At 37.1% G+C, this 13,834-nt stretch overlaps 1 protein-coding gene across 5 annotated transcripts in view; it reads right to left on the minus strand.

Moving 5' to 3' along the window:
- pico (ras-associated and pleckstrin homology domains-containing protein pico) overlaps positions 1-13,834 on the minus strand; it is a 216,533-nt gene that overhangs the window by 86,897 nt on the left and 115,802 nt on the right. The gene's annotated exons all lie outside the window — the stretch shown is intronic.

The following is a 13,834-nucleotide window of genomic DNA, read 5'->3' on the forward strand; positions in this document are numbered from 1 at the left end:
TCGCTCTATGACCAACAAGATAGTAATGGGGTTGTTATTTTTGTAGACTTCATATTGGATGGAATGTATTTACTTCATATTTTCTTTCCATCATTTAGGCCTAGTAAAGTCCTCCTTTTAGTTTCCTTAGAAGGGGGGACTTATTATGGACACCACGGGTTCCGGCAGTTGCATCCACGTAATAGGCAACAAAAAAATCCTTGAAACAGAAGGAACGCCGACCAAAAGCATTCCGCACCAGACGGCGTGAACATGCGCTACGTCACTGCTTTTGGAATCCCTTTTTTTATAAAGCTAATTCTATGCCCTCGAGTATGGGTATCGATGATTGAAGGAATATACGCTGCTGTTTGCCCCTGGTTTGCCTGCCTGCCTGCCCCTGGCCTGCTAATTTCGTATTCGCTTCCTTAAACACGACAAAGCTCATCTTTTTCAAGATACTGCTCATCTTTTTCAAGGTTCTAAGTTTCATTGTCTTAAACAGTAGCTACCTCTGGAAGCATACTTAATCTATGTTATAGTTTCATGAATCCGCGGCAGTTGCACCGAGTAATGATATTGAAGCGGTCTCAACGAAACCGCCGCAAACAAATAGCGAGCATGTCACGCAATGATGGTCGGTAACCACTTATCGTATAAAATAGTCTACCATCTGCAGATTGCGTGCGCTTCATTATAAAAATGGTTGCTTGGTTTATTTACCTTTAAAGCTTCTTATAACAATAACCAATGAAATGAAAAAAAGCCTTCTTCTGTAGATTTGCAGCACATTCCGAGCTGATTGTTCCCAATCCGATTTTTGAAGCATGAAGATTGGTAGTATCATTATTAAGCTATTGCATAGCTTTTATCGCGGGCTTTGAGCGCGGCGACCGAATCGAGAAATTCCGTAACGAAAATAAGTAACACCTTTCAACAACTCGGTTGCCTGGAGACTTGATATCCAACTATCAAGTCTCCAGGCAACCGAGTTGTTGACTGTCAATAGAAAAATATGGATATAATTGAATAAAGTATTATTTTACATTCCTTATTATTATATTTGATATTGGCGACGAGATGTCGAATGAACTAAAAAACAATAAGGAAATACGAGCCACATTACGTGGGTTAATGAAACGAACCGAAAATTACATTTCGGGAATAGAAAAAATTGACATTGAAGAAATAAATATACGACTGAATTCTTTACAAGAAAATTTGAACAAATTCTACGCGATTCAAGAAAAAATTGAATGGCTTACAGAAGAAGAAAATTTAGAAGAGGAAATAAAATACAGGTACGAATTTGAAGAAATATATACAAAGCTAAAATTTAAATTTTTGAATGTACAAAAGAAAATACTCGGCTAATACCTGAATGTTCTTTTATATCAGCAAGAGCGGAAGTTTATTTGATAAACTGTTAACTGTCAAGGCACGCTTGAGACGTACACCTAATACAAAAGAGTTATCACCTTATCAGTTAATGTTCGGCAGAGAGGTAAGAACACTAAGAACCTATATGCATGCCTTATTTAAGAAATCCGCCCCACTATCCAGATTACATTACAATGCACCGCCAACGCAGGAGTTCGGACAAGGTGATAAGGTACAAGTCCGCAGTTACACCAACCCAAGAGTTAAATGGGAGTTCGGAGTCGTCATCCAAAGATTAGGTAGACTCCATTATGAAGTCAGAACTGAAAATGGCATACTGGTGCGCCGTCACCTTGACCAAATGCTGCCAACGCCCCTGGTGGTGTAAGTGAAAATAGCGGTGGAGGACTGTTGGATATCAAGTCTCCAGGCAACCGAGTTATTGACTGTCAATAGAAAAATATGGATATAATTGAATAAAGTATTATTTTACATTCCTTATTATTTTATTTGATAACCTTAATTCGTCAACTTGAACACAGATGGCAGTAATACACATTTTTTTATAATCCGTGCAGAAATCTTAAAATTGCGTGAAGTATATTTTATATTCCCATTATAAAATTCAAAATTATATTACCATATTATCCAAATAATATGTTTTATCAACATAAGCTATGTTGAATTCTGGATTGATAAAATAACGTAAAAGAGTGTTTGTTATTTTTAAACGTACAATTACAACTGACAGACTTGACAGCACAAAATCAAAACGCCATTATGATTTATGGTACAAATAATTTGTGTACAAAGTGTTTTAAATATGAATAAACAAAGTGCATTTATTAATGAAAAATGCGATGTACCTGTAACATTCGGCCAAATGTCACAGGCACATCGCATTGATCCATTTATACTGCTGGTTGTTAATACTTTATGTCACTTATTAAATACTTTTCTATTTTATATTTTAGAATGTTCAGTCTTGCTTGTTTTATAGAAAATCTTCAAAAGACCCTGATCTCTTGATCGGATTATGTGCGACCAGTGCTCTCGACTTGCCTTGACTATAATGTGTTTAACAAGCTACAAAGTTCTCTTAAAGTCTAAAGGAATGCATCGTTGTTATCTTTGCTCGATAACGATTTTCTTTGCAGAGCAAGGATCACACAGGTTTTTTTTTCGATTACATGTCGTGCAACTTTGGAAAGTTCTAACAGTAAAATTAGGACCATATGAAATACGGCGACCCACACCCGTCCAGACAAAATATTCTAGGGTCTCCAAATTTAAAGATAGCGATTTTTCTATAATTTTCTGTGAAGATGCCTGACTTCCATCGATTTGTACTTGACCAGTGTAACATTAGGTCCAAATTAGTAAATTTATTTTCATTCCGAGACGAAACCGGCGACGAGTCATCAAGATGCTGATGGCCATAATGATCCTATCAAGATTTTGTATCGTTTTGACCGCTTGATAGACTTCGATTTCACACTTCCACTTTTCAGTTTTCACAATCAACTCAGTAAAATATGAACTTTTTTTTAATGAAACCTTTGTTTGGGAATTTCTGTCAGCATTCTTAATTAAACTTAGTAAAGGACAGCAACAAACCAACGAACCCCACCTATGATTTTTCAAGATAAGTGCCATTTTCGAATCAAATCAAATCATTTTCTTTTTATTCAAAATAGGTTCGTTACAGAACACTTTTTGAATGTCATTACAACTACCACCGCTACCACAAGGTGTTTCGTTATGGAGAAGACGTGGCGACAGAAACTCCATCTTTTAAAAAAAAATAGGCTCTAAATTGTACACGTGAAGCTGGGGCTACTCGTACTTCAGACCACACCGTTTTATCAGTCAAATAATCACTCAGCGGTCAGCCTATAGTACGCTTTTTTACATACCGTTTGTTTAATGACATGCTTAAACTTTTTTCTGTGAGATTCACAATTTGGTCGGGTATTTTATTGTAGTAGCGAATACAGTTATCCATGAAGGATCTAGCCACCTTACATAATCTACTCGTATATTTAGGTATTGATAATTTATTTCTATTTCTAGTATAAAAGTTATGGTATCTACTATTTTTTTTAAACATATCAGTATGTTTTCTTACAAACATTATATTTTCATAGATGTATTGACTATGTACCGTCAATATATTAATAGTGGGAAAAGTTATCTTAGGGACTCACCACGCCGCAGACTATATATTGCCCTTAATGCTCTTTTTTGAATAGTGAAGATAGTGTCTATGTCAGCAGCACTACCCCACAGCAAAATACCATAATACATAATACTGTGCAAGTAACTGAAATAGACAAGCCTGGCTTTTAGAGAGTATATATGACTTTTTGAAACGGCGAAGCAAACATCGCTAGAACTCGTTCGACTTCATAAAAAGTTCCAAAGGTATACGAGGAAGGATATGAAGTGAACAATTTGCATTTACTCAGCACCTAGGACTATCGCCTAAATTCTTTCCACCCTGATAGGAATCGCGGACTACAATGGTAATGACGAGCCAACAGATCAACGGTTAAGCAAATGATATACACTTAACATTTTATTATTATTATAGAATACGAGTATTCCTAGCTCATATCTATTCTATAATACCAAGAATGACCTTTTCGTAATACTCCACGCCACATATTCATGATATCAACGAGGATGAATGACGCTGTCATTACTAGCAACGTTCCAGCAAAATTGCCGATAGAAATGTAGCGGTTACATCATGCATTCATGGTCTGATAGGTCACCGTAACTTGCTTATGCTTTGATTTTCTACGTAGGTTACGTTAGTTCCGAATGTATGAGAATCCTTTATGAGCTCAGTCCAAAAATAACTATACAGTAGTGATAGATAGGACATGGAAGGTGGAATCTACGGCTTAGTAATCGGTAATAAGTTGTTTTGAAATATATGTCAATCAATTCGAGGTGATGTTGGTGATAAGCGTAATCATATCATCTTGGAAATCTCGACAATATTGGATGTTTAAGCTTTGGTACTGGCTAATAAAGCAAGTGTTAAGGGATGCTGTGTTCTGGTTGGAATGGTGATTAATTTTTCTGAGGCGTTCCTGCTTAGTACTCAGGGGTGGTGGCGCATCTGTGACCTAATCTTATCTAATCTTATCTTATGTGGGGTTGATTACAAATGTCCATGGGCGGCAGTAGCCACTTACTATCAAGTGGACTGCATGCCGCTGCAGCGACTGCTACTCCTATATTATAAAAAAACATGCTTCCATGAGTGCCACGCTTACGCGACGGCCGCGGTAGCGAATGAAAATAGCTCAGAGAGTTTCTAGTTCTTTAGTGTGGATATAAGGCCAAAATTGTAACGGTGACATGGGGTCTCTAAAAGCTTATTAGTCAGTTACACTGTGATTATAAATTCTATTGACTTCGCTGTTTTGCAGCATTCAACGGTTGCACATTGTAAGAGACAAACAACTAAAAGTTTTACGCAATCATGTTTAACTTCGTAATAAAATGAATGAGAACATATGATATTTCTTGTCATCACTAGAAAATTGCGGCCAATGCAAATAATGGTGACGTCACGCGCATCGCTGCTAAATTACTGTTTATTATGCAGGATTGCGTTCCGAGGATTTATTAATTTTTTAACATGTTTTTATACTGTGCGTGCATTTGTGAGACATACGTGACATATACGCGTGTGTGCGTAGGTACGTGGATGCGCACACTCATGTATATATATGCGTGTGTGGCTAAAAGTTTCATAAATAATCATATCGCCCTGAGACGGTGAGGGCTCCGGATCCGGGTTCGTTTCCCGACTGGTTTTACGGTTCAGTTGATAAACCAAAAAAAAAATAACAAAATACCGTTTTTTTGCAATGGAACTCCCATTTCTATTCTGCCTTTTTTAGTCGTTGTTGTAACAACAGCCGCCGTAAAAATTTCAAGTGCGCATCTACAGCAACAAAACACAAAAACAGCGGAGACTTAGTAATAGAGATCCATTGCCACCGTTTTGGTAAGGAACTCTAAAAATTGGTATTTATTTTACAGGCAATACAATGATTTTATTTGCTCAATTGATTGCCAATTGAGTAAGTAAATACTAGACAGAGTAAATAAAAAGAATCTACAAATTACAAGCAATATTTCTAAGTGGAGTTCAATCTTTGTTGAATTTTTCATTTTTCTTGTAAACAACTTTTCATTTCTGCTTCGTATTTATTAGTTGATACACTGTTAATAAAGTGGAAAGTTTGTCTAAGAAACAGAACACTCTTCAAACAATCTTGTTTTTTATTACTCAGACATTATAACATACTTCGAAGTTGGTAGAATCCTTTGTGGTTCGATTGCGGGGGCACCGCCACACCTTTTTCTGGATAATTACATAAGTGTTAAGCGCTACTGTCTTCTGGTTTGAAGGGCGTGAAAAAGATTTAATATTCCATATTAGATAGATGAGGCATTTCAATTAAGTTATCTGATGTAGTAACGCATGATTGAACTTTTTTATAGTATAGGAGCAGCAGACGCGCATGCAGTTCACCTGATGGCAAGTGGCTACTGCCGCCCATCTGTAATCAACCCCAGATAGGATTATACTCCTACCTGAGGTCGGCCGCGGATGCGCCTCTACACTTGAGGACTAATCTGGAACGCCTCGGAAAAGTATGTCTCCCTTATCACACCGTTTAAACCAGAAAACAGTAGTACATGACACTGCAGAAATAGGTGTGGCGGTGGTGCCGCTGGACTCGAACTATAAAGAGTTCTACTACCTTAAAATCTTATGTTAATCTTGTGTGAGACTCCTATACTATTTTAATTAGTCTTGAATGTAATGTGGCAAGTTATCCTCAGTTAAATGAGTGCTTGTTGGGCCCAATTTTTATAGAGAACCTTAGTTTGTAAATCCATTTCCACTAATATAAATCTCTTTGATTCAATGAGAAAAGTAACAATAGATTTATTTATTTTATTGTTTCAGTTGAGGTACTTGAACCTATTAACATTGATTGATTTGATTGAACTGATTTCATTGATATTTATCAAGTGTTTATTCTTTTAAGTCTCTCAAGTAACTTCATAGAAAATATAAATTGGCTTTATGATTTTGAAGTAGGAAACGAGCTATCCTGATGGTAAGTAATGATGTGCCGAGTCGGCCATTTTTGGTATTCGAGTACTTTAGTACTCATATAAAAAAGAATCGAGTCAGTACTCGAGTCCAGAGTATTCAAAATAGTACTCGAGTTTGCATGAAGTAATCGAGTACTTTGTAACACAAAGTCCAAAAACACGAAGACCAAATAAAAAAGTTGGTACTTACCAAACACAAAATATTAAGCAAGTTGTAAATTGCACAATTTCTCTCAATCCTCAACTGTTTTGCCCATATACCTAAGACTGGAGTCAGTGTACGATTACCGTCAGTATTTGAGTACTGGTACTCGAGTATCACTTATTAGTACTCGAGTATGTCAGTTTATGTAAGTACTCGAGTACTGACTAGAGTCGGCCAGACTCGGAAAATCTTTAATAGTAAGTGACAAGTGCCACCCATCTGTAATCAACTATGTGATATAGTATATTTTTATATTTGTACCTAAACGATGAGGCAGACGGGCTACCTGATGGAAAGCAGTCACCGTCGACTATGGACATTTGCAACACCAGAGGTAAAGTATCGCCGTTCTAACCGATCGGAGGTCCTAGGGTAGTCCGATTATACATGCGTTGCTGCCTGAGCTTCTCACTCTACCATTAAAAATTAGTTAAATAGTAATAGGGTTCCGTTTTAACCCTAAAAAGGTATTAATTGATTATTCCAGATTGTTTGACATATAAGTATTTTTGAATGTCATCCACTACCGCATAGGAAGGTGTATCGCTATAGAAGCAGAACAAACTCCATATTTTATGTTTGATTTAGTTGTTTATGTGGTGCGTGAATCACGGGCGTTCCTGTGTTCTTTATCTCCCACGGTCCCTGACGTCAAAGGTGATTCACATGTTGATTTTTAACATGATTCGATGATGGGATTCTTGCGTGGGATTTTGGCGGTGATTATCGCGGTTGTCAAGGTCGTGTTGAAAAAATTGTGGGTTTAAAGGTGTTTTTATTATTGTTTTGAAATGTTTAACTGTTTAATGTTAGACTCTCTTTTTTTGTTTTTTAGGTGCAGCATTTTTATTTTCTATCTAAACATTTTTTTATATTATTTACAATTTACATTTAATTAATTTTTATTTATGTAAGGCTTTACACAAAAAAATATGTATGTGTCTATTACACATTGCATCATCATACATCAAACTTTTTTCTGGCTTTTGCTTCTTTTTGCATGCAACATGCAGGGCACCTAAAGGTAAGTGGCTACTCCTGCCCATGGACGTCTGTAATCAACCTCAGATATGATTAGCCTTCCCAAGGTGGGTCACAGATGCGGCACTATCTCTGGGAAGTAATATGTACCCCCTCAGAAAAGTATGTCACCTTTACCACACCCTTCTAACCAGAATGTGTTCTGCGCTTAACACTGCTGTTATTAGGCAGAAATAGGTGTGGCGGTGGTGCCGCCGGAGTCGAACCACAAAGGGTTCTGCCTTAAAATATTAATAGTGCGTTTTAAAATTATCCCAGAGCAATGATTATATATGAAATAACGCTGCTAAATGTCAGCAAATTATCCTAGTTATTGTTATAGGCAACAAATGAACATGATACAGGATCATCAAATAAAAAGCCAACAGCTCTGCGTATCGGGTTAATGTATTCATTAATAAGCAGCCAATATCCGCTACGAAAAATATATAATAGTATATTCATTAAACAAAATTATTGGTTATTCAGCTAAAATTTAATCAAGACCACATTATTAATTAAAGCTAATGGGTAATTGCATCTTTCTCATTCAATTTCATACGTTTAAAATTTAAAAGCTCCATGAATTCAGCGAAAAATATGTAACAGTATATTCAAACAAAATTATTGGTTATTCAGGTATAAAATGCTTTGTAACCTAGACCACAATATTAATTAAAGCTAATGAAAAACTCTATGAATTCAGTATTGTTTCACTTATCGGTGGTAATGATGGGGAAAGCCTGTTTACGCTAAATAATGACGTGGTTAATGGTTAAAGCCGATTTTGTATTTTTTACGTATTAATTAGCTTAATACTAAAAATATTTTCAAATTAGGAAAACCATTTAGTATCATTTTATTTATTGTATTACTCTGTAATACTCTGAAGCTTACAATGGGTGTTATTGAGTTGCGTGGATCCCTACTCTTGAATTACATTACACTTTAATATTATTTCACCTGCAGTGAAAGCCCCTTCAAAATTGATAAAGTTTTTTCGGAGATTAACCGAAACTAACAGACCGGCAGACGGACAGACAGAATTTGTTGTTTGTTATAAGTTATGTTACATTTTTTACTAAATAGTTACTTGGACATAACAAAGACACACTTCCATATTAATTATTCGTACAGACGTCTCCGAAGTCAAGAGTCTTAATGGGGACCAAAAACCGGTGAGTCCTCCTCACTAGGCCTAAACTGGATGTCCCTGTAGTTCCGGGATCAGAATAAGACTACGGTATCCTCTGCCTGTCGTAAGAGGCGACTAAAAGGGGGCTTTCGGGGTTGCGGACGGCAAGAGTGGGAGCTCTAACCGCCTGGCTAGCGACCCCGGGAAGAACGATGGTATGTGTGACCTCATACCGTCGTACGCTCCACACGGAGTGGCGAGCTTCATAAGCATCTGGACGGAGCCAGACGGGGCCACGCACCAAGAGGACTCCGGTTCGTTCCTTTGGAGATCCCTTAGTCCTCTACGCAGCGCTGAGGACGGCCACCGGGGGGGTTTTAGTGCGGTAAAAGTCCCACATAACCCGTCGTTACTCCCACGGCGTCGGGTACCTTTTGAAGGTTTCCCCCTCGTCAACAAAAAAAAAAAGGCCTAAAGTGGAACACTGAGGTTTTAGCTGGTGAGGAAGTCAGGCGCGTCGTCTGTTGCCACTACGACTAACGGTGGTCATGATGGGTTTCCCGACAACTAGTACTTATTACAAAAACAAAACTACTGAAAAAGAATTAACTAAATTTAAACGAATTTAAGCGAATCGGACACCTCATGATGACGACATTACGGTCGAACTACTCTAGAATGTAATTCGCTTTTTAAATTCGTCAAAAATATTGGCATCTCCATATTTTAGAAATACCAAGCAAATGGATTTGCAAAATTGATTCTCCATACATCGTTTCTCGCATGCAGTTTTAATCCGTCTTCATAACGTGTTGACATGTGAATTCCATAACTACTTCCCTGTGATATATTCTGGATACCAAATAACGACGATGACGACGATAACGAAAAGTATATAAACAGAACTGCATGCGTTCTTGAATCAGCTAAATAGCTCAAATTTGGCGATCGCACTTCTTGCTTTGTGGAACTTTTAAAGTTATATTCTGGAGGGACCACCTCCTCGATCGCGAAGCATTAATTTAAGTTACATTACTTTTACGTGGACGACCTTTTGGAGGTGTTGCGTTAATGTGGCGTACAAGTATATTTCCACATGTATCTGTAATAAATTGTAATAGTACTCGTATATGTTGCATTAAGGTCAAACTTTCGGCAGAAAAACTTATTTTAGTTTTCAGTATTTATATGCCTACAGACAAGCCTGAAAATTTGACAGAATTTGCTGATTGTCTATCAATGATAAATGCTGTTATTGACAATGAAGGTATAGAGTGTGTTTATATGTTAGGAAATTATAACGCTCATCCAACAGAACTATTAAGCTTTAAGCTGTTATGTTTTGGATTGAAGGCTATTAATTAAGGGAGACATTTTAATTCAGTTTTCAAGGATAAAAACGTTGCGGACGAAACAATGTATGATGATTATCAACAATTTTGAAGATAGCTTTGAAAAAAGACTATTACGCGTCATACGCCATCTACTGACAACTTCGTGAAATGTATTCAGAAGCATTTATTCCGATATTATTCTGTAACATATTAGATTAGCATAGTGTAACGTCGCATACATACATCCGTATACATTTCAGATGCCAAATTAAAAACAAGGCGCCAAAGATTTAATTGCTCAATTTGGACATCCGTCCTAACGGGTGCGTCTATAAATAAACCCGATGCATGAACTGTTTACATTCTGTGCGTTTTACGGCAAACTAACTTTACGACTTGCAGTGCTCCAGTGCGCATTTTGTGTTCATATATATTTAGGGTTCCGTATCCAAAGGACAAAAACGGAACCCTATTACTAAGCCTCCGCTGTCTGTCCCAGGTCGAAGGGCTCTATCTCCTGAATAATAAATAGATAATTGATTTTTTTACGGATTATGTATAATAGCAGCAGTGATAGCCTAGTGCAGCAGTGATAGCCTAGTGGTTAAGAAACGCGGCCTCTCGATCGAGGGGTCCGAGGTTCAAATCCCAGGCACGCACCTCTGATTTTCAAATTTATGTGCGTATTAGAAATGAATTATCACTTGCTTAAACGGTGAAGGAAAACATCGTGAGGAAACCTGCATACCTGAGAGATTTATAAAAAATCTCAAAGGTATGTGAAGTCTACCAATACGCAATTGGCCAGCGCGGTGGACTATGGCCTAATCCTTCTCATTCTGAGAGGAGACCCGTGCCCAGCAGTGGGACAGTAATGGGTTGATGATGATGTATAATAGTGCCGCTATAACAACAAAAACTAAAAATAAAAAACGGTTTTAAATAAATGGCGGTCGTCATTCAAGAACCCGCTATTTCCGACGGTTTTCGCTTATCTTTTTATTTAAAATTTTCATAATGTAGTTCAACGGTTCAATCTAAACACTCATTGTTTAGATTGAAAATATTTTTATATACATTTATTTTATACGAGTGGTTTTGTAAAGATTTCACGTTCAAATCACTTCCTCGTACATTTTCATAAAGTTGCTAAGTAAGTTTTGCCTTTCGACCGTCTATGAATATTTGAATGACATCGGTATCGACGAGGTTAAAAGTCAAAAGTTTAGTTCTTAACATTCGAAGCCAATTTCAGACTCTGATGGCGGTGACTGACGCACCGTGCATTCCTGTTGCACGAAAATAGAGTGCATCGATGTATAGATAGATCGTGGCGCCCCAATATCGATTGGGCTCTCGATAGAATCATTATTATCGGTATTAGTATTAATCACATTACGAATAGGAGTGATATTGTCTAGAGAGGTATCATATTTGCAAGCAGTCCATCTGACGATAAGTATTGAAGTTCATGGAAATCTGTAATCAACTTCAGATAGGTTTAAAAACATAAGACGATTACAGATGTTTTATCAGAAAAGACTGCATGTAACTCGCATATTGTTAAATATTTTTCCTTAGCTTCAAACGAAAAAACAGCAGCGCTTAACATTATTGGTAAAACGCATTAAAGATGTGGCGGTGATGCCAACGGCGACGAACTACGAACAGTTTTATCACCTTTGACCAACCAATATTACTGATATCGTCTATAGAGTCTTACAAACAGAAGTAAGGATTTTATAAAATTATGTTCAGCAATCTTTGACAATTTTAGATACGAGTAATTTACATGTTTTATGTTCATGAACTTGTGCTATTTTCGATTTCAAAAATGTTATTTTAAGACATTTTATGCTGACAGTACTTATAAATCTACACGAATATTATTCGATAGTATGATGAGTGGAATTTTCTGCAAAACTGAGAATTAGTGTATAGCTTAATTAGTACGTGAATACCAGAATAACTACATACCTGAGAATAACAGATCCAGTTTCCTGCAAATATCATACCTCTGGCTTCAGGAATTTCCGCCTGCAGTCTCACCACAAATTTGATAGGCAGGGGGTAATTGAATTCACATTCAGTGTAAGCTAGTGAATCTGAGTATGCTGGAATCATAGGGTCTAATATACATAGTAAGGGAATTATTTAAGTTGTTGCTGAATTTCAAATTTAGTAGTGTACATTATACCTTCATTTTAAGGTCACGGTAAGCCATAAAGTATCAAATTTATAATTCGGTGTAGTTGGTGAGTTGGTGAATATTGGGTATGTCAGACGGACGGACAGGTGCACAAGTGATCCAACAAGGGTTCCGTTTCTTTTACGGACGTAACCCTAAAAACAGTCACAAAATTTTGGTATAATTAACGATGACTTCGTAATAACCGGCCGATCTTTGCGGCTATCAGCCGGCGGTCCGGCTCAGTGGGATCCAATTAGTGATCGTGATATCAAATCGGCTTAGCGTCTTCAATTTGCCGATGGCTGTGTTATTCTCCGCCATCGTCGCTTTATTGTCACTAAATGATACTTTTAGCATCGCTATTTACGGATTATTATTGTGCGTTAGAGCACTATTCTCGCTTTCAATATTATTCCAATTAGTGTTAAAGATAAGCAGACGCGGATTATGGTTATATATGAAGACCAGTGCGTTAGCAAAGCGCTAAGCTTGTAATAAAAACAAGGTAGGCGTAGTCAATTTTTCTTTATTCCTTTGATGTATGTTAAATAAAATAATTTCAAACATAATTCGTCCACATCATTCAAGGGAATATTTTTTGGAGAAGAAAGATTTCCGAGTGGCTACACGTCTAGTCCAAAAGGAGAAAAAAAGAATGGATCAGATCAGCTGTTCTGACTGGCAAAGAATTTTTGGCAGAGTACCATGATGAATTAAGTAAAATCTTCAATTTTCTCAGCACTTTCTAGACAAATCCCCGAGTATTTGCGTGTAATGTATAAATAGTAAATATTATCAGTATCACACTTCGTAATAGTTAAATAATAATATTTATAGTTTACTTAACACGAAGTCATATCGTTATGAGAGGAAATCGTAAACGGTAAATTCAACTTGCCAATAATATTCTGTTCGTTAGCTTCAATGAATTTAGGATAGCGAAAATTATAGTTTCACGAAATGGATGCAGGAGGAACTAATAGTGATCCGTCTACTGATCCCAATTTGATTCCGATGTCGCCTTAGCAGACCGGGAAATCCTTCGCCTCATCATCATCATCATCAACCCATTACTGTCCCACTGCTGGGCACGGGTCTCCTCTCAGAATGAGAAGGATTAGGCCATAGTCCACCGCGCTGGCCAAGTGCGTATTGGTAGACTTCACATACCTTTAGGATTTTTTTTTTATAAATCTCTCAGGTATGCAGGTTTCCTCACGATGTTTTCCTTCACCGTTTTTAAGCAAGTGATAATTAATTTCTAATACGCATAAATTTGAAAATCAGAGGTGCGTGCCTGGGATTTGAACCTCGGACCCCTCGATCGAGAGGCCGCGTTTCTTAACCACTAACATCACTGCTTTTTATCCTTCGCCTGACTGCCTGATATCTTAGAGTACCAACGGTGTAATTTTGAGGATCTACTTTTTTAATTATCA

This window comes from Epargyreus clarus, unplaced genomic scaffold, assembly GCF_041222505.1.
Source record: "Epargyreus clarus isolate Ecla_fem2 unplaced genomic scaffold, WU_Ecla_fem_2.2 ptg000007l, whole genome shotgun sequence".
NCBI classification, from domain to species: domain Eukaryota; kingdom Metazoa; phylum Arthropoda; class Insecta; order Lepidoptera; family Hesperiidae; genus Epargyreus; species Epargyreus clarus.